Below are 22915 nucleotides of genomic sequence, written 5' to 3'. Positions count from 1 at the left end.
GTAGTTGTGGCTTGCAGGCTCTAGAACCCAGGCTCATTAGTTGTGGCACACAGGCTTAGTTGCTCCGCGGCATGTGGGATCTTCCTGGACTAGGGCTCGAACCCGTGTCCCCTGCATTGTCAGGCGGATTCTTAACCCCTGGGCCACCAGGGAAGTCCCAAAACTATTCTAATTGTTGGTATGAGAGTCACATCTGCCTTTGAATCTTACTTTCTAAAAATGTAGTTGAATAGTGAGCAGTGTTAGTGAAATAATGTGGACGGAGTGTGACTCAGTAATTTTTATTGAAACTTTAGTAAGTAAAAATGTAACATAGATTAATCTAAAGATCTGGCTTTAAAAATGGGTCTGGGGCTTCCCTGGTGGCGCAGTGGTTGAGAATCTGCCTGCCAATGCAGGGGACACGGGTTCGAGCCCTGGTCTGGGAAGATCCCACATGCCGCGGAGCAACTAAGCCCGTGAGCCACAATTACTGAGCCTGCGCGTCTGGAGCCTGTGCTCCGCAACAAGAGAGGCCGAGATAATGAGAGGCCCGTGCACCGCGATGAAGAGTGGCCCCCACTTGCCGCAACTAGAGAAAGCCCTCGCGCAGAAACGAAGACCCAACACAGCCATAAATAAAAAAAAAAAAAAAAAAAAAAAAAAAAAAAAAAAAAAAAAAAAAAAAAAAAAAAAAAAAAATGGGTCTGGTCTAAAAATATTTCAAAGTGATTAATGAATAAGTTTTATCTTTTGTTACAATTGCTTTTTGAAAAGCAATTATAATAATTTTTGCATAATATTGAAAATGCAGTACATAACTATGTTTTCTAAACTTAATTATTTTTCTATTTCCTTCTAACAATTTTTGGGCCTGTATCACAAATTTCAACATATTTGAAATTTCTTTTTGTCTTTTAGTTAGTATAATTTGTTCAGCATGAAAATAGGGAATTTGTAGAGTTGTGCATTGACTTTTCTTTGTTCTCTGCATCATTAATGGTATCGCTAGTTATCTATGTAAGAGCAATTGGAAACCTTCTAGATTTCCTCTTCTTCCCATATTAAATCACCCTTGTTCTTTTTAGACTCAATCTTCTAATTATCATTTGAAACTATTCTTTTCTCTTACTGCCCCTGTCTGAGATGAATATTCATTATCTCCCATTTGGAAAGTAGTGAGAGCCTACCAACCAATATTACTACTTTTGGTCTATTTCTCCTTCAATCAGTCCTTCAAATTGCTAACAACATTATCATTGTAAAGTAGAAATCTAGAGTATTATAACACTCTCCTGCTTTAACCCCTTACTACTGCAGGATAAAGTCTAAATTCCTTTTGTTTGTCATTTAAGAATCTTTACTGTTTGATCACAACCTACCTTTACAGCATCCAGGGACAGCTATTCCAGACACTGTGGAATCTTCACTATTTTAAGTAAATTCCATGATGGTTCAAGTTTTGATATCTTTGTAGCCCTCTTGAATAACAATCTGCTCTTCTCCACTATTTAAGTGATGCAGATTTATTTAAATTCCCTCCCCTTATAGTGAGGTCCTCCCTCTTCAGCTCTTTGAGATCCCTAAAGGGTATACATATATTTATCTTTGTAACTTAACACATTTTCTGACATATAGTATGCATTTCACTTCGTATGTGCTGAATGATAGAATGAGTGATTAGATTTTATAGATTAGGAAACTGAAGCATCAGTGGTTAAGTAATAAAAGTTAAAGAAAGAGCAGAGACGCATTTAAAACAGGAGTACGGTTATGAATATGGTGGCTTTTTCAGCAAAGCCAAAGAATCTCACTAAAGTAGAAGTCTTGCTAAGTTAAATTAGTTCAGCTAAATGGTTGACTTAATGATGCTCATGCTTAGAAAAAGTTTTGATTGACAATCACCTTTTGAGAATAAGAAAAGGAAAAGAAAAAAATACAAGGTTTAAATCAGTCTTTTAAGGGTATTTGCTTTCATCAGGTATGGTAAGATACTCAGACCTGGAAATGAGTATTATGAAGGAAGAAGCTTATTATACTTGGGTAGTTCCCTAGGAACAGGAGTCACAGCAGACACATAAGGGAATGGCACAGGCAGGCATCAAGATGGGTCAGGAGGTGGAGGGAGGTGAGGGAAATCATGGGCAGGAGGCTTATTGTAGTTTCCTTAGAAGGAAACAGCAAAGCAAGGTAAGCAGGTTTAGGAATGACTAGTTTGAATAATTTCAGCAGACCCTGGGGCATAGGAGCTGCTTATCTGGTTCCTGACTCTGGTATGATTAGAGAGGGTAGATAATGGCCTGGAGTGAGAGACCCTAATAAAGGAAGGAGCTTAGGGTACAGGGCTCTAGATTGACTGCTTTGAATAACAAAGGTATGCTCACAAGTGAGTTGTTTACTATCTAGGAATTGGCTAACCCTGGAGGGACAGTCTCTCCTGGGTCAGCAAGGCCCCAAGATGTCAAAGCCTCAGAATACAGAAAATGAAAAACATGGTTAATATGATTAGAATAGGATAAAGCTGTGTGAAATGAATCTCAAACAATAATGAAGTAACTGATAAGGAATGCTCATCACCTCCTCCTTGTTTTTTGGGGAAAAAAAAAAAAAGAAAAATCTTTATTTGCAACTGTTTGGCTCTTGTGAACTAATGAAGTATGTCAGTTAGTACCTGCAGCTGAGAGCAACACCTCTGAAAGCAGAGGCTTTGTTTGCAAACAACTCAAATAACAAGACCCTGCGATGGAAAACTAAAAGCTCTCTCTAATGCACAGCCAGAGCCAACAGCTCCAGCAGCAAGTGGTAGAGTAAGGATACCTCATCCATGGCAAATGGCTCTCGTGCATTAATCAGCTGCTTTCACGGCACAGATCCTTGAGACCCAGGGAGAGGGCGGGGGGATGGCAGGGTCCGGATGATGTTTGTTTACAAACCTTTTGTGATCTGGACAGTCCTTTGTATCAAATTACTGTCTATGTGGTGGTGAACTCCCTTTTATCTTGCTAGAGATAAAGAGCAATGAATTAAAACTTTGAAGCAAGGTAGGGCAAAAGATGGAAGAATATTTTTCAGCCACTCCAGTTCAAAGCCAGTTATAAGCACTGCCTGCCTAGCCTGTTAGCCCATCCATCATCCTCTTATGTGATTCATCAATCCACTTTTACTCATGGGTGAGTAGTTACCTTCAATTTACACTCCACTGAGGTGTTAATGCCAGGGATACATGGGGTTTGCTGGTGGATTTCTTCATGTTAATGCCCAAATGAAGGACATGAATTAATGCAACCACAGGAAGGCAAGCTTCTCTGGCCTGAAGGATGCCATCTTAAATTCTTGGGGGGTTAGGATGGTGGAAAAAACAAGTACACCCTTATTTAAAGTGTGATTCCCTAGCACAGGAGCTCTGGTTCAGTTAAAAATCACATCAGTGCATACTTTTAGTCTCCACAGAAAATTAAATAGAAACTTGTGGCCAAATTACTGAGAAAAAAAGAGCTGCATAAACACCACTATCATTGACCTTAATGTAAAACAGGACACACTGAGTAACTGTGAAATGAAGGATTTTGGACTCTTGTTAGTTTTTCTTCTCCTTTCTAGCCTGTTCTGAAAGTGCACCCAGCGTAGGTGATAGTCCTACCCCTCTGCCCAAGAGAGAAAGAATTCGAGATTCCTGCTGCCTTCTCTTTCATTGCCTTTTCTGCAGACTTGGTAAAGCAAGTGAGAAGGCCACAGCTACCGCTGCATGACTGAGAGAATTGCTTTAGCAAATAGCGCCCAGATGGAAAAAAAATGTGCTACTGGAGGAAAGGATTCTGTTTGTCAATCCAAACAGATCATTTAGGCTTCAATTAAGAAGAGATTCAGGAGTACTTGACTATAGCATAATCTCTGAGTAAAAAAGCCCTTTTGTGTGAATTAGAGAATGACTCAAATTTTCTACCAGGGACACTGAAGGTGAAGAATAAGATGAGGAAAGAGAGAGAATAGGTAAGCTAAACCATGTTCTCTGCCACAAAATAGAAGGCTAAGGGTAAGAATGGATTTCAGGTGATAAAAACAAACGCACACAAAAGACTTAGAGGTCCTCTCTGAAATTCTTCTAACAGGAACTCCATCTTACTCTGTTCTTGTCCAGATATAATTACATGAAAGTTTCCAAAGTAATTTTGAGAAGTTATGAAATTCATCAAAGTGAGTTTCCTATGGTTATCAACAAGTCAATCTTGTGTTTACAATTTATGACTTTTCTAATGTGACTTCTAGAATGTGGGAAAGGTGAGTTAAAGGATTAAAAAACAGAATGCCTGCTTTCAGTGGAAGAAAGAAATCCTAAAATAAAGCTCTCTTCCCCACCCTCTTTAAATTCTGTAGTTACTCTTCTATGTGAACACCTTCTGTGTGAAGTGCATAGAGCAGGGCCAAACACGAAGTTCTTTGCTGGGTACAGTGTTTGGCTTTGAAGCTGTTCAGAGTTTTATAGGGCAGAGGCAAATAAACAGAGAAGGGGGAAAATGCCGGATGAGTCCTTTATGCCTCAGAACAGGATATTCTGCCAAAGAATACAAAATCTTCATAGAAAAGTTCTAAGTATTAGATCTGCTGAACTAAGTGTTGTCCCGGTAACCCAACTGAGGCAACTCATTTAGTGAAAACTCCACTAAACTAGCTGTGCTTAAGTGACTACCCCCACTTTTGTTGGTATCTCTGGGGCCACTCAAGACAGAAGGGTGCAGGAGGAGCTCAATACGTTATTTGCGGAGCTGAACTAAAACAAAAGGTGTTTGCTCTTAAGAGAGCCTTAGCAATTACATCTGTTTCCTATTCTGTTCTTAACATGAGATTGACTCATAGCTGATAACTGACGTTGAGACGTGCAGTTTGTAATTATTTCTCTCTAATTCTCTTATAGCTTTATTTTTTTATTGGAGTAGAGTTGCTTTAAAATATTCTGTTAGTTTATACTGTACAGCAAAGTGAATCAGCTATATGTATACATATATCCCCTCTTTTTTGGATTTCCTTCTCATTTAGATCATTACAGAGCACTGAGTAGCATTCCCTGTGCTATACTGTAGGTTCTCATTAGTTAGGTATTTTATACATGGTATCAGTAGTGTATCTATGTCAATCCCCATCTCCCAGTTCATCCCACTCCCCTCCCTCTTGGCATCCATAAGTTTGTTTTCTACATCTGTGTCTCTATTTCTGTTTTGTAAATAAGATTGTCTATACCAATTTTTTCAGATTCCACATATATGTGTTAATATACGATTTTTGTCTTTCTCTTTCTGACTTACGTCACTCTGTATGACAGTCTCTAGGTCCATCCACGTCTCTACAAATGACCCAATTTTGTTCCTTTCCATTCTTCTAATGATGGACATTTAGGTTGGTTCCATGTCCTGGCTGTTGTAAATAGTGCTGCAATGAACATTGGGGTGCATGTGTCTTTTTGAATTATGGTTTTCTCTGGGTATATGCGCAGTAGTGGGATTGCTGGGTCATATGGTAGTTCTATTTTTAGTTTTTTAAGGAACCTCCATACTGTTCTCCATAGTGGCTGTATCAGTTTGCATTCCCACCAACAGTGCAAGAGGGTTCCCTTTTCTCCACACCCTCTCCAGCATTTGTTGTTTGTAGATTTTCTGATGATGCCCATTCTAACCGGTGTCTGGTGATACCTCATTGTAGTTTTGACTTGCATTTCTCTAATAATTAGTGATGTTGAGCATCTTTTCATGTACCTCTTGGCCATCTGTATATCTTCTTTAGAGAAATGTCTATTTAGGTCTTCTGCCCATTTTTTGACTGGGTTGTTTGTTTTTTGATATTGAGCTGCATGAGCTGCTTGTTAATTAATTTTGGAGATTAATCCTTTGTCACTTGGTTCATTTGCAGACATTTTCTCCCATTCTGAAGGTTGTCTTTTCTTTATGGTTTCCTTCTGCTGTGCAAAAACTTCTAAGTTTAATTAGGTTCCATTTGTTTATTTTTGTTTTTATTCTCATTACTCTAGTAGGTGGGTCAAAAAAGATCTTGCTGTGATTTATGTCAAAGAGTGTTCTGCCTAGGTTTTTCCTAAGAGTTTTAGAGTGTCCGGCCTTACATTTAGGTGTTTAATCCATTTTGACTTTATTTTTGTGTATGGTGTTAGGGAGTGTTCTAATTTCATTCTTTTACATGTAGCTGTACAGTTTTCCAAGCATCACTTATTGAACAGGCTGTCTTTGCTCCATTGTATATTCTGGCCTCCTTTGTCATAGATTAGGTGACCATAGGTGCGTGGGTTTATCTCTGGGCTTTCTATCCTGTACCATTGATCTATATTTCTGTTTTTGTGCCAGTACCATACTGTCTTCATTAATGTAGCTTTTTAGTATAGTCTGAAGTCAGGGAGACTGATTCCTCCAGCTCCATTTTTGTTTCTCAAGATTGCTTTTGCTATTTGAGGTCTTTTTGTGTTTCCATACAAATTGTAAAATTTTTTGTTCTAGTTCTGTGAGAAATTCCACTGGTAATTTTATAGGGATTGCATTGAATCTGTAGATTGCTTTGGGTAGTATAGTCATTTTCACAATATTGAATCTTCCAATCCAAGAACATGGTATATCTCTCCATCTGTTTGTGTTGTCTTTGATTTCTTTCATAAGTATCTTATAGTTTTCTGCATACAGGTCTTTTGTCTCCTTAGGTAGGTTTATTCCTAGGTATTTTATTATTTTTGTTGCAATGGTAAATGGGATCGTTTCCTTAATTTCTCTTTCTGATCTTTTGTTGTTAGTGTATAGGAATGCAAGAGATTTCTGTGCATTAATTTTGTATCCTGCTACTTTACCAAATTCATTGATTAGCTCTAGTAGCTTTCTGGTAGCATCTTTAGGGTTCTCTCTGTATAGTATCATGTCATCTGCAAACAGTGACAGCTTTACTTCTTCTTTTCTGACTTGGATTCCTTTTATTTCTTTTTCTTCTCTGATTGCTGTGGCTAAAACTTCCAAAATTATGTTGAATAATAGTGGTGAGAGTGGGCAACCTTGTCTTGTTCCTTATCTTAGTGGAAATGGTTTCAGTTTTTCACCATTGAGAATGATATTTGCTGTGGGTTTGTCATATATGGCCTTTATTATGTTGAAGTAAGTTCCCTCTGTGTCTACTTTCCGGAGGGTTTTTATCATAAATGGGTGTTGAATTTTGTTGAAAGCTTTTTCTGCATCTATTGAGATGATCATATGGTTTTATCCTCCAATTTGTTAATATGGTGTATCACGTTGATTGATTTGTGTATATTAAATAATCCTTGCATCCCTGGGATAAATCCCACTTGATCATGGCACATGGTCCTTTTAATGTGTTGTTGGATTCTGTTTGCAAGTATTTTGCTGAGGATTTTTGCATCTATGTTCCTCAGAGATATTGACCTGTAGTTTTCTTTTTTTGTGATATCTTTGTCTGGTTTTGGTATCAGGGTGATAGTGGCCTCATAGAATGAGTCTGGGAGTGTTCTTCCCTCTGTAATTTTTAGAAGAGTTTGAGAAGGATGGCTGTTAGCTCTTCTCTAATTGTTTGATAGAATTTGCCTGTGAAGCCATCTGGTCTTGGACTTTTGTTTGCTGGAAGATTTTTAAACACAGTTTGAATTTCATTACTTCTGATTTGTCTGTTCATATTTTCTATTTCTTCCTTGTTCAGTATTGGAAGGTTGTACTTTTCTAAGAATTTGTCTATTTCTTCCAGGTTGTCTATTTTATTGGCATAGAGTTGCTTGTAGTAGTCTCTTATGATCCTCTGTATTTCTCCGGTGTCCATTGTAATTTCTCCTTTTTCATTTCAGATTTTACTGATTTGAGTCCTCTCCCTTTTTTTCTTAATGAATCTGGCTAAAGGTTTATCAATTTTGTTTATCTTCTCAAAGAACCAGCTTTTAGTTTTATTGATCTTTGTTATTGTTTTTTCATCTCTTTTTTATTTATTTTTGCTCTGACCTTTATGATTTCTTTCCTTCTACTAACTTTAGGTTTTGTTTGCTCTTCTTTCTCTAGTTGCTCTAGGTGTAAGGTTAGGTTGTTTATTTGAGATGTTTCTTGTTTCTTGAGGTATGATTGTATTGCTATAAACTTCCCTCTTAGAACTGCTTTTGCTGTGTCCCATAGGTTTTGGGTTGTTGTGTTTTTGTTGTCATTTGTTTTTAGGTATTTTTTGATTTTCTCTTTGATTTCTTCAGTGATCTCATGGTTATTTAGCAACACACTGTTTAGCCTCCATGTGTTTGTGGTTTTTACAGTTTTTTTTTTTTCCTGTAATTGATTTCTAATCTCATAGTGTTGTGGTCAGAAAAGATGCCTGATACAACTTCAGTATTGTTAAATTTACTGAGGCTTGATTTGTGACCCAAGATGTGGTCTATCCTGGAGAATGTTCCGCGTGCACTTGAGAAGAAAGTGTATTCTGCTACTTTCAGACAGAATGTCCTATAAATATCATTTAAGTCTATCTGGTCTAATGTGTTATTGAAGGCTTGTGTTTCCTTATTAATTTTTGTCTGGATGATATATACATTGGTGTAAATGGAGTGTTAAAGTCCCCCACCATTATTGTGTTACTGTGGATTTCTCCTTTTTTGGCTGTTAGCATTTGCCTTATGTATTGAGGTGCTCCTATGTTGGGTGCATAAATATTTACAATTGTTATATCTTCTTCTTGGATTGATCCCTTGAGCATTATGTAGTGTCCTTCCTTGTCTCTTGTAACATTCTTTATTTTAAAGTCTATTTTATCTGATATGAGTATTGTTGCTCCAACTTTCTTTTTATTTCCATTTTTATGGAATATCTTTTTCCATCCCCTCACTTTCACTCTGTATGTGTCCCTGGGTCTGAAGTGGGTCTCCTGTAGACAACATTTATATGGGTCTTATTTTTGTATCCATTCAGCCAGTCTGTGTCTTTTGGTTGGAGCATTTAATCCATTTACATTTAAGGTAATTATCTATATGTATGTTCCTACTACCATTTTCTTAATTGTTTTGGGTTTGTTTTTAAAGGTCTTTTTCTTCTCTTGTGTTTCCTGCCTAACGAAGTTCTTTTAGCGTTTGTTGCAAAGTTGGTCTGGTGGTGTTGAATTGTTTTAGTTTTTGCTTGTCTGTACAGCTTTTGATTTCTCTGTCAAATCTGAATAAGACCCTTGCTGGGTAGAGTATTCTTGGTTGTAAGTTTTCCCCTTTCATCACTTTAAATATATCATGCCACTTCCTTCTGTCCTCCAGAGTTTCTGCTGAGAGGTCAGCTGATAACCTTATGGGAATTCCCTTTTACGTTATTTGTTGCTTTTCCCTTGCTGCTTTTAATATTTTTTATTTGTATTTAATTTTGGTTAGTTTGATTAATATCTGTCTCAGTGTGTTTCTCCTTGGGTTTATCCTGTGTGGGACTCTCTGTGCTTCCTGGACTTGATTGACTATTTCCTTTCCCATGTTAAGGAAGTTTTTGACTGTAATCTCTTCAAATATTTTCTCAGACCCTTCGTCTTTCTCTTCTTCTTCTGGGACCCCTATACTTCAAATATTGGTGCATTTAAGGTTGTCCCAGATGTCTCTGAGACTGCCCTCAATTCTTTTCATTCTTTTTTCTTCATTCTGCTCCGCAGCAGTTATTTCCACCGTTCTATCTTCCAGCTCACTTATCCATTCTTCTGTCTGATATTGATATTCTGATAGTTATTCTGAGATTGATTCTTTCTAGTGTTTTTTTAATTTAAGTTATTGTGTTGTTCATCACTGTTTGTTTGTTCTGTAGTTCTTCTAGGTCCTTGTTAAACATTTATTTTCTCCATTTTATTTCCGAGATTTTGGATATCTTTACTATCGTTATTCTGATTTCTTTTTTGGGGTAGCTTGCCTATTTCCTCTTCATTTATTTGGTCTTGTGGGTTTTTATCTTGCCCCTTCTTCTGCAACATGTTTCTTTGTCTTCTCAGTTTGTCTAACTTACTGCATTTGAAGTCTCCTTTCATCAGGCTGCAGGGTTGGAGTTCCTCTTGCTTCTGTGTCAGCCCCCCTCTTTTATAGCTTTTAAAAAATTCTTATCTAAAAGTAAATCATTTTATTGACACTTCAACCTATATGCTAAGATCATTAATAGGTATTTTTGTTTGCTTATTTATCATTTTTAAAGGTATCACTTAGTAAATTCGACACTTTTTCCTTTGGTGTTCAGTTCTATGAATTTTAACATGTTTATATTTGGGTAACTACCACCACAATCAGGATGCAGAATGATTCTATCAATGCAAAGAATTTCCTTATACTATCCTTTATCGTTGCTCCCTCCTCCCCATAATCCTTGAGAATCACTGATCTCTTCTCCATAATAGTGGTGTTTGAGGGGTGTCAGATAAATAGAATTATATAGTATGTAACCTTTTGAGATTGTTTTCTTTTACTCAGCATAATGCCTTTGACAGTTGTTGAAATTGTGCGTGTGCCACTAATTCATTCTTTTTTGTTTCTGAGTAATATTCCATTGACTGCATATACCAATGTATATACTCTCATTTGTCCTTGAAGGCTATGTGGGTTGTTTCAGTTTGTGGTGTTTATTAATAGAGCTGCTGTGAGCATATAAGTGAACATAAGTTTTGTGTGAACATATGTTTTCATTTATCTAGGGTAAACACTCAGGAATCAGGTTACTTAGTTGTTTGGTGAGCATATAAGGAACAGTCTCATAGTTTTTTTGTATATTTTATTTTTACATAATTTGTTTCCATGTTTCTTTTGGATAATAGTAATGAAATTGGGATTTAATGGGTAAGTTTAGCAACTCCACAATTCACAGTTTTCTCAGGATACAATAGGTATAAGAGACTCACAGATAATTTAGACTTGGGGAAATTCAGAGACCTAAAGTTCTTGGAGAAGCACTATTTCCAAAGTTAAGTGACTAAATTTCCTGCCTTGGATTATTTCTGTATCACATATGTTAGTTGCACTGTCCTCTCCTGCAGTGTCTCAGGGCCTTACAGAGTTTCTAGTGAGACAGCTTTGTCAGTTTTTACTGCAGCTATAACCTCTATCCACAGACTTGATTGTTCATTGGAGCTAGACCAGGAGATAAGTTTGAATGACAGATTTTTTGAGGTGATGAGAATTGTTTCTCCCTTACACCCTTATGCCAAGGCATTGCTCCCAGCTCAGGCTGGTCACACCTGGGTCCCCACTTCTTCAGGTATAGTCCTTTCCCAAGATGATTCTCACTCCTCATGGAAATTGAATTAGTAGCCCAGGCTATCAGTTTACCAGACAAACTCAGACAGGAGAGTTCTATTAATTTACATGGCCTAGGCAATAACTGGGACCCTCTCATTCCACCCTGCCTCCTTCACTTTACTAACCAGTTAACTAGTTCTGAGGTAAATAAACAACCTACTCTCTGACTGTTTTCTCATTTATAAAATAAATATCGTATTAACACCTAGCACAGGGTTGCTGTGAAGAGTCATTGAGTCAATAAACATTTTGAACAGCATCTAGCAAATAGCTGGTGCTCATTATGTCAAATTGCATTATTATTACCATCAAAGCAACCTTGGAGTTAGAAATGGTGCTCTTTGCTCAGCAGCTCCCCATAAAAGCCCTAAAAGAGGAACTACCTTCACCTTTGTGAATTGTGGCTTGAGGTGCTTAAGGGAAAAATCTGTGACTACCCACATTCCCTTGGCCTCTGCCCTTCAGTCCTTGTGACGCGTTGTTCAGTAACCTGTTTCTAATTGTGTCTTATACTTGAAATTCCATTGAAAATAGTCCAATACATATAAATAGCCAAAACAAATATCAGTTGTAGAATAATATGAGTAATATTAACAATCATTTAAATATTAAATTTTAATTTTTGGAGGAATTGCATTAAACTGGAAAGAATTTAATAAATTTTGGGGTTTTTTCCTCATATTTTCATTTAAAGCCCCCAAACCAATTTTCCCCCAAATGAATTTTCAAAATTTTATAGTGAGTGTTAAATGTACTTAGGAATGTCCCCCAGCATTTTGCTATATTCATAATCTTTGGTCACACTCCAGTGATAGCTTTTTAAGATAAGATAAAGCTATCTGAGAAAGTTTAATTTAAAAAATGAAGTCCCCCAAATTTATAATAAACAGTTATGTGTTTACCGATTTGTTTTCATGATCAACACAGGAATTTAAATATGTATGGAAGGAGATGAATTAGGCAAAATAAAACTCTATATGACTCACTATAATGCGTTAAAGTGCTTTTTAGTGTAGATTAAGTTTATTTTAAGGTTCAGTTACTTTTACATAAACTTGTAGAGAAAAATATTAAACATCCTAACATCCAAAATTAACATCTTCCCTGTTCCATCTATGGGTCACCATATTCTTAGAAAACAAAATAGGTAAAAAGAGGAATTTTGTAAATGAGTTGATTTTTGTGGACACTTTCACTTGGCATTTGATCAGTGTAGGAGCATGGATGACCAAAACCCTTTTTATTAGTTATTTTGAAGAATTTTAGAAGAAGATTCACAATGCTGTTTTCATCAATTGCTTGTCAAAATGGAAAAATATCTGTAGTTATTTAGTCTTCTCTCTAACTGGAATTACAGTGTCTTTTCAAAGGCAATGGCTTTTCAAGCATGATTAGCAATACTTTTATTCAACAGAAGAACAAGGAATGGATTTTATTGCTCTGTGCTTTATGGCTCATGAATTTAACTGAACTAAGTCATCAAAAGATGTGTGAAACATACTTCTGTAGTGGGCTGTTGACTACATTTGCTTCTGTATTTTACTAATGCTATTTTTCATTTTAGCCAGGTCAGCTTTTCATAGAATTAACATCTATCCCTTAAGACCTATGTATCACCACAGAACGGTGAAACAATCAACAACTTTATTTACTTCAGGTCATTGAACAACACTTTACTTACATTTATGTTTTTAATATGTATGTACATATGAGATAAGGCTAATTCAGCAAAAACTGAGAAACAGACTACTGGTTTATTTTAAAAACATAAACTATCCACCTTAAAATATTGAGAACCATGAAAAGACAGTATTGCCAGTCGTATTAGTAGCTGGAGGGAGGGACACATCATTTTCTCTTTTCAATTACACTTCCTGACTACATTCCAGAATGTGCTTCTTAATGAGATGAATTGGGTGGTCTGGCTAGTTTAACCATAGTCCATTACTTTCACAGTATAAACATGTTTTTATTTCACAAAGGCCATGTGTTGACTGCTTATAACCTCGTTAATTCTAATACCCTTACATTCAATAGCTGTTTCAAAATGTGGAGCTACAAATCCAAGGTTGAAAAAGCTAAAGGAAATTTTTTTAGCTGTGGGTTGGGACATACTAACACATCAAGAAGAGTTCATTCATGGGTCACCCACCTTCCCACCTATAACTTCTTATGCTTGAGGCCTACCCATATTGTATGCATATTTTAATCCTAGCAATATGTCCTCTTTTGCATATTTATGAAGTGGAAGATTTTACACTCATAGCATCCAGTGATAAATGGTTACTTCAAGTGTCTCACTGGGTCGAGGGCCATAGGTCAAATCATTGAGCCTGTAGAAGTTCATAGTAGATAGTATTCTGCCACTCAGTGAGTTCTTGATTCCTTTGTCTATTATGTATCTCATCTAATGTCCGTGGACTAAAATTTTGATTCTCAATGCTAATTTGTTAACTGAAAATGCTTTAAGCCATGAATCACAAGTAGGTGCAGCAATGATCATTTAGTTGTGGTTCCTTGGGGGGCTGAGTTTACAAAGCTTTGGAGAGCACATTTGACTTTGAGGGGCATAATATTGGAGTAATGGTCATTCCAGAGGGAGTTGACATTGTCATGGGGAGCTTTTGGAAAGAAAAAAAATGCTTTTAGAACTCACAGAGATGTAATTACAAAGTAAAGATTTTTCACTTTTTGATTGTTTTTAATGGAGGCTTACGTGGATGCCTGGAGCCTGTGCAGAAGGAAACCCTACCTTTCCTCTCAAAACTGCTCACTGATAAATTCTCCCTTTCCTCATTTTTATTATAGTTCTGTGTATTTCTAGAAGATTTTTCACTGTTCAGGAATTTTCCCCTCTGTTGGCTGTCACACAGGAGGCTTTGAATTCACTCATTATTTTCAGCTCTATCAATTCAGAAATTAGAATGTTGTGGTCCTACAGTGTTGGGTCTGGGAAAGAAGAGCCTTAAGGTCTAAGAAGTAGATACAAATTTGGTAAATTAAGTGACTTGCACTTTACAGTTCTTTAAGGACTCCTCTACCTTAATACTTATATCTAGATATCTGGAAGACTGCTTCATGACATAATGACTTTCCCTCGGATAGCTATGATTGTGCTTGGCAATTTTTATTAAAAAAATTACTTTAAAAAAGCCATGTGCTCTCTTTTGTTTTTCAAATAATGAACAGTTTACAGAAGCATAAAAATATCTCATGATGAAATGCCTAGGGGTCCTTTCAAAATCTGATATCAAAATCATATTACTATAATTTGACATAATTAGTTTTTCCAGATCTCTTTATTGTTGTTATATTTTTAATCAAAGGCAATTCAAGTATAAAGTTAGTGCATTGAGGATTTAATTGGCATATATTTGAGAGTTTTTAAAAACAAAGAAACTATATTATATCTGCTTGTTAGATTTATCTATAAATAAACATATGATCATTTCAGTATTTCACAACCTACTCCTCAGGTATTTTTATTACACATTTTTTCTTTTTTCTTTTTGCTCCTAGTTTAAATGCATTTGTTAAAGTGTTTAAAACATTTCTTAAATGTCCTACAACTTGTAAGACCGTAAGTGGTTTAGAATTTTAATCCTCATTTAAAAAGGCAATTGCTACATTCAGTACTGCCCATCATAGATTGATTGGCTGCTTTGAGAAAGAAGAAAAAAAAAGAATCTCATTGGTTTCTGAGCTTTTGTCTAAGCCAGAACTTCCTCAAACCCATGACTGAAAGTCATCAGGGAGACAGGTCTAAGCAACACTTTAATTGTTCTAAAACTTGCAAGAACTCTAAATATCCACCCCCCTTCCTTTTTTTCCCCTCTTAACAACGCTGTTGATTTATATATGCAGAAGGGAAAATTTAAGCAGAGGAGAATGGAGACAAGCTCTTGTTTGTTTTTCTTGTGGGTTTTTTTTTTTTTTTTGGCCTTTTTTTTAAGTACTGGTGACTTATAAAATAAATTGCATAGTGTTTTAAATTTTCTGTATTCTAAATTCCTCCCCCCTGCAAATTTCTCTTTAGCATTTACCCAATTTAGGTAAAGCTTTATGAAGAGGTAAAGAGAGGAAAGAGGGAGCAAACTTTCCCTTGAAGTTCTGAGTGTTTCAATGCTATGAAAGAGTTAATCAGCTAAAAAAGTGACTTATTTTTTCTTCTACAGCACATTATTGACAAATTCAAACTTTTTCTGAATGCTCTCATCAGTGTCCATGGCTCAAATAACAATAAAATAAGGTCATTGAGGAGTATTCATTCTTCTAGTTATTCACTTATTTGTTTATAAGGCAAGTACTTAATGGGAATTTTCTATGAATCATGGTATAAATACTCCCACTATACCAATTTCAGGTGTATGATAGACACTGTGTATCTGGAAGAGAACAAGATAGACACAGACCTACTTCCAAATGGCTTATGTTGAGGATATAGGAAGACAGACATTAAACCAAAAAATTTTCAAACTAATAACAATTGTCATAAGTGGGACAAGAAAAGAAGTACACAGTGAACAAATAAAAGGGGGACAAGATATAAGTTGGAACTGGGATCTTGGGTAAGGTTTATAGAACTAATTTAATTATAATCAATTCCATTCACTTCAGCTAACTCTGTACAAAACCTATGTACATGCATTTTTGGGCTTAACTTTATTCTTTCATGAATTTTGATAACTTAAGAATATAGACAGAATGTATGTATATATGTTTATATAAATATACATAATTATAAATTTTAGAGATATAAGGATATATAGCTCACAGTACATAATAAGCTTACAATATTCTTTGTTGTGAATTCTATATAACCAATTGATTCTTTCAGAATGCTTTCATTGATTTTTGCTGGACTCTTGTCTATATAGCTAAACTATGGTTGTAAATGACAAATGAGTATAATTTTAACATAAATATTGGTTGATATTTTTACTTATATTGACAATTAAGACAAAAGTGAAATAATGAAAATATATGTTGGACCTTCATTACTTCTTCAATGACTTGAGCAACTTCTTTGCTGAATCAGATGATAGTTTTTAGAATATTGGAAGGATATTTCCTTGAATGTTTGTGCTACTCACAATGTGAATATAAGCATGCCTAATTTAAGTTTAATCTGTATAAATAACATTTTCTTCATCACTTTCTTAAGTCTAGACCATAAGGAAAACAATAAATTAATCCCTGATTTGTAGTATTTGACAGTTTCCATGGTGTTAAGACTTCCACAGTGGCTGATTTCCTAGCAATGTGGTCACTGAACATGGGGTTGGGAAAAGATATGAAGTAGCACAATGTTACATAGTATTTCTACCCCACGCATACAATAGCAGAAATAAGCCCAAGAGCATAGATGGTAGCAAAATATAGTGAAATTATTAGAAAATTTTGTGTATTTATACCTCTGCTTATTTATTTAACTTAGCAAAAGCTCACAAAATTCCTGAAATTTTAACAGTCAAGTGGCTCCATCACACCACTGATGGATATTTAGCGAATAAAGTATTCTGGAAAATTCATCACTATACACATCAGTTTCTGATTCTAAGCTTTTATAACTGGGGGTGTTCTTACAGTTGCTTAGCAAATAGGAAATATTTTCATAGGTCCATGGAGAACAAAATGAAGCTCAAGAGTTTGGTGTACAGGTCCAGGATTTTGGTAGCAGGTTTTTGTCTTTGCCTTCAGATTCTTGCGATACTTATTCTTGGAGGGCAAAACTCACTTTAATTTTGGTGATTTCTATTTGAAACTTAGTCACTCTGACGCAACAGATGCTCCATACATTCAACATATCCTGAAGTTTGTACTCAAAAAGTTGCCACAACTATTTAAATGCTACATTTTCTAACACCTTTATTTGCATACAGGTAAAATTGATGATTCTTCCCATTGTGTCCTCATTGCATCCCCTGTGCATGTGTAACCCCTTTAACTATTTCTTTGAATATGTTCATTTCCTGTTTCATGTTGTTGACTGTGAAATCCATTTTAGAAGAATTTTGGAAACTACAGTATATGTATTTGACACACTAGTTAGCACTCAGGAAAAAAGTTATCAAATAAATATGTGAATGGATGGCAAAATAAATGTTTTTCCTAATCTGGTAGATGTCCTAGCAAAGAATATATTCTGTGGGGCTGACATTTTCATATGCATTGAAACTATAGGCCCAGGTTCAATGTTTCTGTCTTATCTTCATTACTTGAAAGTAAGCTGATTACTTTGCATAACCGTTTTGTATAAACTAGTTCTAATACTAAATATTTTGTCTTGTCAGTCAAAGCATCTTGTCTTCTGATATTTCTCAAGAAAGTTCTATAATTGTTTGTAATTACTGGTATCTTTACAATCAAATACTGGTGAAGTATGCCCTAATAATATGCCCTAATATCATATGCCCTAATAATCATCTTCTTCATTCATTTATTAAAAATATTTTGAACACATACTATGTAGGAAATCAAGGCCAAGCATGGGAGTCACAAACATGAATAAGATATAGTCAATATCTTTTAAGGACTGGACAACCTGATGATGAGGGAGACTGAAGGGCACATTGATAAATTATAAAATATGGTAAGTGCTGTTACAGAACTGAAAACAGAGTGTTCTGGAAATAGACTTTGAAGCAACAGATTTTATTTTATTATTAGGGTATCCCCAATTTATAAAGAAATTATAAAGGGAGAAAATGGGGCTTTTAGGGTTAGGAAAGTAAATACTTCCTCAAATATTTTATTACACCATCTTTCAGGTTCTGAAAGAGTTAATATTTTGTTTTTATTTTTGTTTTGTATAAAAAAGTTACTCTAAGTCATTCAAGGCTACATTTTATATTTTTAGTATTTTGCTTCCTATGGCATATTTATCTTCAATTCTATTTTTTTTTTTAATTTTTATTGGAGTATTGCTGATTTACAGTGTTGTGTTAGTTTCAGGTGTACAGCAAAGTGAATCAGTTATACATATACATATATCCACTCTTTTTTAGATTCTTTTCCCATATACCTCATCACAGAGTATTGAGTAGAGTTCCCTGTGTTCAATTCTATTTTTAAAGTTAAAAATAATACTATTTGTAATCTTCTCAAAAAGTCCAGAGTCTTATGAATAGTTAAAGCAGTGTTACGTTCTGAATAACTATGACTTCAAACTGTTTTTCAGATGCTGATAGGCTACATTAGATGGAAGTTGTACACAGAAGTAATAAATGAATAAACGGAGGAAGAGAGGAAGGGAGGGAGGGATGTGGAGAGAGATTTCCCACATTGAATTTCATTTTCTATAGTTGAAGGAATAGTTTATTGAATCATAGCTATTTAAATTTATACGTACAGAGCCAATATAATCAGGCAAATAATATCATATTTTAACACTGTACAAATTAGAAACTGAAATAGACTTGTAAACTGTATGTTCTGTTCTCCTGGCTATACAGGAAAAGTTTCCCCATTAAGCATTTAAGTTTTGGGACAAATTTTAAATATATAATTATTATTTTTATTAAATTAGCTTATTCTTTATTCTCAGAGCCCTTTCCCTACAAAAGTTATCACCTTTTAACTGGAATGTTAACATAAACTATATCATCAGTGTATCATCTCTCTCTCTCTCTCTCTCTCTCTCTCCATCCACCCTTCCATCCATCCATTTTATCTGCCTACCTACTAATCTTCTAATAGGCCTATCTATCTAATGTTCTATCATCTATCACTGTTTCTATTTCAATCTCTCTGTCTCTCTCCTATCTATTTCTGTTTCTTTCTCCTGTTTCCGGCTATAGCTGTTCTAAAACATAATTTTCTTATTTGCCTCATTTATAGAAAGGGGAAAATAAGTGCCTGTCAGTTGGATGAATGAGATTATATAGTAACTAAGAAGAAGAAGCAAAAAAAAAAAACCAACAACTAATACTGTGCTGAGATACAGTCTGGGAAATTGGTTAAGTCTGTTAAGAACCTAATTAACCCACTCTCTCAAATTAGACCACCCCCAGCCAGGGAGTCAGCATCAGCAAAGTTAAAAGTTACTAAGCCCTTAGTGTGTGCCAAGTACTCTGCGAGGCATTATCTGATTTAATTCTCACAACAGAAACTTCTGAGGTCCTTACTGTTATAGTCTGTAAGGAATAGGCACAGAGAGGTTAAGTAACTTGCCTGAAGTCACAGAGGTAAGTGGAGGAACCAGAATTCAAACCCAGGCAGCCTGATTCCAGGGTCATTGCATTTTATTGAATTTGGAAGCTGCTTAGTCTCCTGAGTGTGTGAAATCTCATGAATGGCCTCAGTGACTGTTTTTCTAGTTTAATGGGGTGTTTTATTTAATTATACAACAGATAAATGTTCTACTACTTAATTTATACATGTAGTTTATGTAAAACATGCAAGCAAATGTGAATTTGTTTCTTAGCCCTAACTTTTAAAGGATACACAATTTGTTATATTACATCTGTGGAATTTGTTGAATTAAGGATGGCTTGATACTGAAATATTAACAATGTAAAATATACAGTTTGCTTGTCACATATGTGGAATGGTTTACTTAAATCATGAATCAAAAAAGGATAAATAAACATTGGTGTAGATGATTCAGCTATATAGACCAATTGGTTAAGTAAAGTAATATCACAAAAATCATTGCCAGATTGGTCCCTTAAGGTTAGAACACTTAAATAAGGTTAAACAAAAAGATAAAATTGGGTGATTCTGAAAAGTTTCAATTGGTCCTCTTTTATGATTTTAGCTCAGGACATTTCTAGTTCTAGTGCCATTTCTGCTCACAATTAACACACTCAAATGGATACTTCAGCAAAAACTTAAATCACTACAGGCTATGGACCACTGTGTCCCTTGGGAACTGCTGAAATTACACATGTTTTTTAAATCTATGAATGTCAAGGTTCTTGAGTAATCTCCATTACAGCACAGAAACCTCATCAGGGAGTAATTTTGTGACATGAGAAAATATTAGTAAATTATCTTTTCCAGTAATTAACCAAAATGTGAATACAAGCCCATTATGGCTTATTTGTTTAAAGTATTGAGCTGTGATTCTTCATTACCCCCCGAAATGTAAGTTTTTATTATCCATCACTTACAGATGTGTTTTGTTCAGAATAATTTAGTTTTATTACTATTAATCAATCCTTAGGACTTACTCCAGAACAAAATAAAGAGGATATTTTTAAAGACCCACAAAATAAATATGGTAGGGCCTGAGGCCCTCCAAAGTAAATGCTTACATATGTCTATTGAAAAATAAATCATCTTTTTTTTTTTAACTGACACTTAAATTAAGATTACAGCTATTAAAATGTTTTATTTCTTATGGCCTATTTCAACATAAAATAAACTTTCAATCTTCATCTTAATCTCAGCTTTTAAAATGTATACTTTACGTTTTATTATGTCTACTTCTCTAGCATAAAAATATATTCTGTTTCTCTGCCCTCAATCGTCTTCTATCATGTACATATTATTCTGACTTTCCATTTTTTTATAGCTATGAAATATCATGGTATTTATAAAATGCTACTTTAGGAGCTGCTTAGCTCTTAGTATTGGAAATATTGGCATCTTCATTTCTGTAAACATTCTTTCTCACAGTGTCGACGTGCAAAATGCAAGACTTCTCATAGGTCAAAACAGTTCTCATCAGTATCAAAGAATGATAGAGTTATATGAGCTAAGTATAGAGATACTGAATTTAGGTATTGTGTGCTATACAAAATAGAAAGCAGGGTCTGTTGATCCCAACTCTTTTCTCGTCCTTCCCCTGGTCAGCTTCTTATTTCATTTTGGTCTTCTTATATATATATTCTCCAGTTAAGAAACTTCATTGCTGAAGCCTGTTTCTGTAGCTGTTTTTAAAAATGTGTGTCTGAATTACGTGTTTTCTTTTTCTTGGAAATTTTATTGCAGAAAATCTCTGATTTTAATTAAATGTTGTTTCTAGTCTTATTTATAATTTTCTTTTTCAAAGGAAGGAATTATAATTATTTTGTCTATGCAAGGAACTTCTTCCTGAATTGCAAATTTTTTATGTTGAAAAAAATTCAGATGTATTATGTTTCTCTGTAAATAAATACTTCTTGTGTTATATTTCACTCATTCTTGCCTGAGGAAAATCTAATTAAACTTATATCATTATTGCCCCAAAATAAATGTAGGTGATAATGCAGCATTCCTTTACTTAGTTCCACAAGAAGCCAGGATACATTGGGCAATGTTCATTTTAAATTTCATGCACTTAGAATAAAAATGTATTTACAAGCAAGGCAGTTTGGGGGAACCAAGAATAAGGGAGCTAATCTTAGTATCTTTCCTCTTTATTTCACCGCCAGGTGAATGAAGGTATCATTTGAAAGTATTCAAACTTTGGTATGTGATCAATCTGCTTGAATCGTTTTGACTAAATTGTCTGGACAATAAAACAAATCAGTTAACCTAAGTGATTGACAGAATATTTAGCATTTTTAGAAATAGCCTTATTATCTCTAGAGATATTTCTGGACTTACATTTTTATAGTATATAATACTACTAATACTATTATGATTAGAAAGGCTTTGGTGCCATTAAAATTCTACTTTAATTATATTATTTGGATTTGGGGGCTCATTCTCATGTTTTCTGACTTCTCCAATATGTTATTTCTTGTGTTTTTCTTCCTTTTAGAGAAAACTCCTTTATTTTTTTTTTCTCTTCCACTTGATTTATTCTTTTCTCTTTCTTGGCTTTATGCCCTTGTTCTTCAAAGTCCTCTTTTATTTCATTGTCATGTCTTTGGTTACAGATTTTCTGCCTATGCTCTTAGAACCTGTGTGAGTGTCATTCAATTTCTTTGCCCAAATTTGCAATAAAGTGCAACAGGCAATGAAAGGCTTTGATACATCTATTATTAATAGATAAAAATGAAAAGATGCCAAGGAAACCCAAAAGCATAAGCTTCTGTGGCAGTCTGTATACAATAGGGAGTCATGAAGGTTCAAAACCAGTAATAGGTGTTCTAGATCTAAATGCTTCCATGCAAAGATAGCATTACAGAGGAGTTTCTATCTCACTAACAAAGCAAAACATGATTTATCCACATATTAGAATGCAAAATTTTTCTTATTTCAATTAGCTGTATGGTTGTCCCCCCAAATCCAATATCCATTTCTTCTATGGTAATAACACCTTCCAACTTTAGGTGGGTGCATGGTTGCCCCTTTTTAGAGAAGCAGGATCAAGTGTCCATGACATATAATGAGATTTAAGGGGAATTGGTTTAAGTAACTTTTGGAAGGTATACTTAAGGGAAAGAGACATGTCTTCCTATTGTCTGACTATGGAATAGCTAATTTGGAGTGCTATTGAAAGCCATCAAGGTTAATGATACAAGACAGAAGAAGTTGTGGTCCTGGACAATTGTGGATTTGTTAAACCAGGATAAGACTGCTCTGATTATATAGGAAATAAATAAATTTCTATATTGTTTAAACCATTGCTCATTTTTAGTTTTCTGTAACTTTTAGATAAACTTAGTTCTAATAAATGTAAGCTGCTGCTTTTCACAGCAGAAACTAGAATTTTTAAACTATTTTGCTTTGGAATATTTGGCATAGATAAATCCCAGTTCTTCAATGTGTGTTTGTGTGTCTGTATTGGAAGCTGCT

At 34.9% G+C, this 22915-nt stretch overlaps 1 long non-coding RNA gene across 1 annotated transcript in view; it reads right to left on the bottom strand.

Moving 5' to 3' along the window:
• Window positions 1-589: 589 nt before the first annotated feature.
• LOC309629834 overlaps window positions 590-22915 on the bottom strand; it is an 87002-nt gene continuing 64676 nt past the window's right edge. Inside the window, exon 3 of the long non-coding RNA XR_014245255.1 lies at window positions 590-686. This is a non-coding gene — a long non-coding RNA (uncharacterized lncRNA). The remainder of the gene's footprint in view (window positions 687-22915) is intronic.

Source organism: Balaenoptera borealis (genome assembly GCF_965194805.1).
Source record: "Balaenoptera borealis genome assembly, chromosome: 5".
Classification (NCBI taxonomy): Eukaryota; Metazoa; Chordata; class Mammalia; order Artiodactyla; family Balaenopteridae; genus Balaenoptera; species Balaenoptera borealis.
This window is presented reverse-complemented; position numbering and strand designations above follow the sequence as displayed.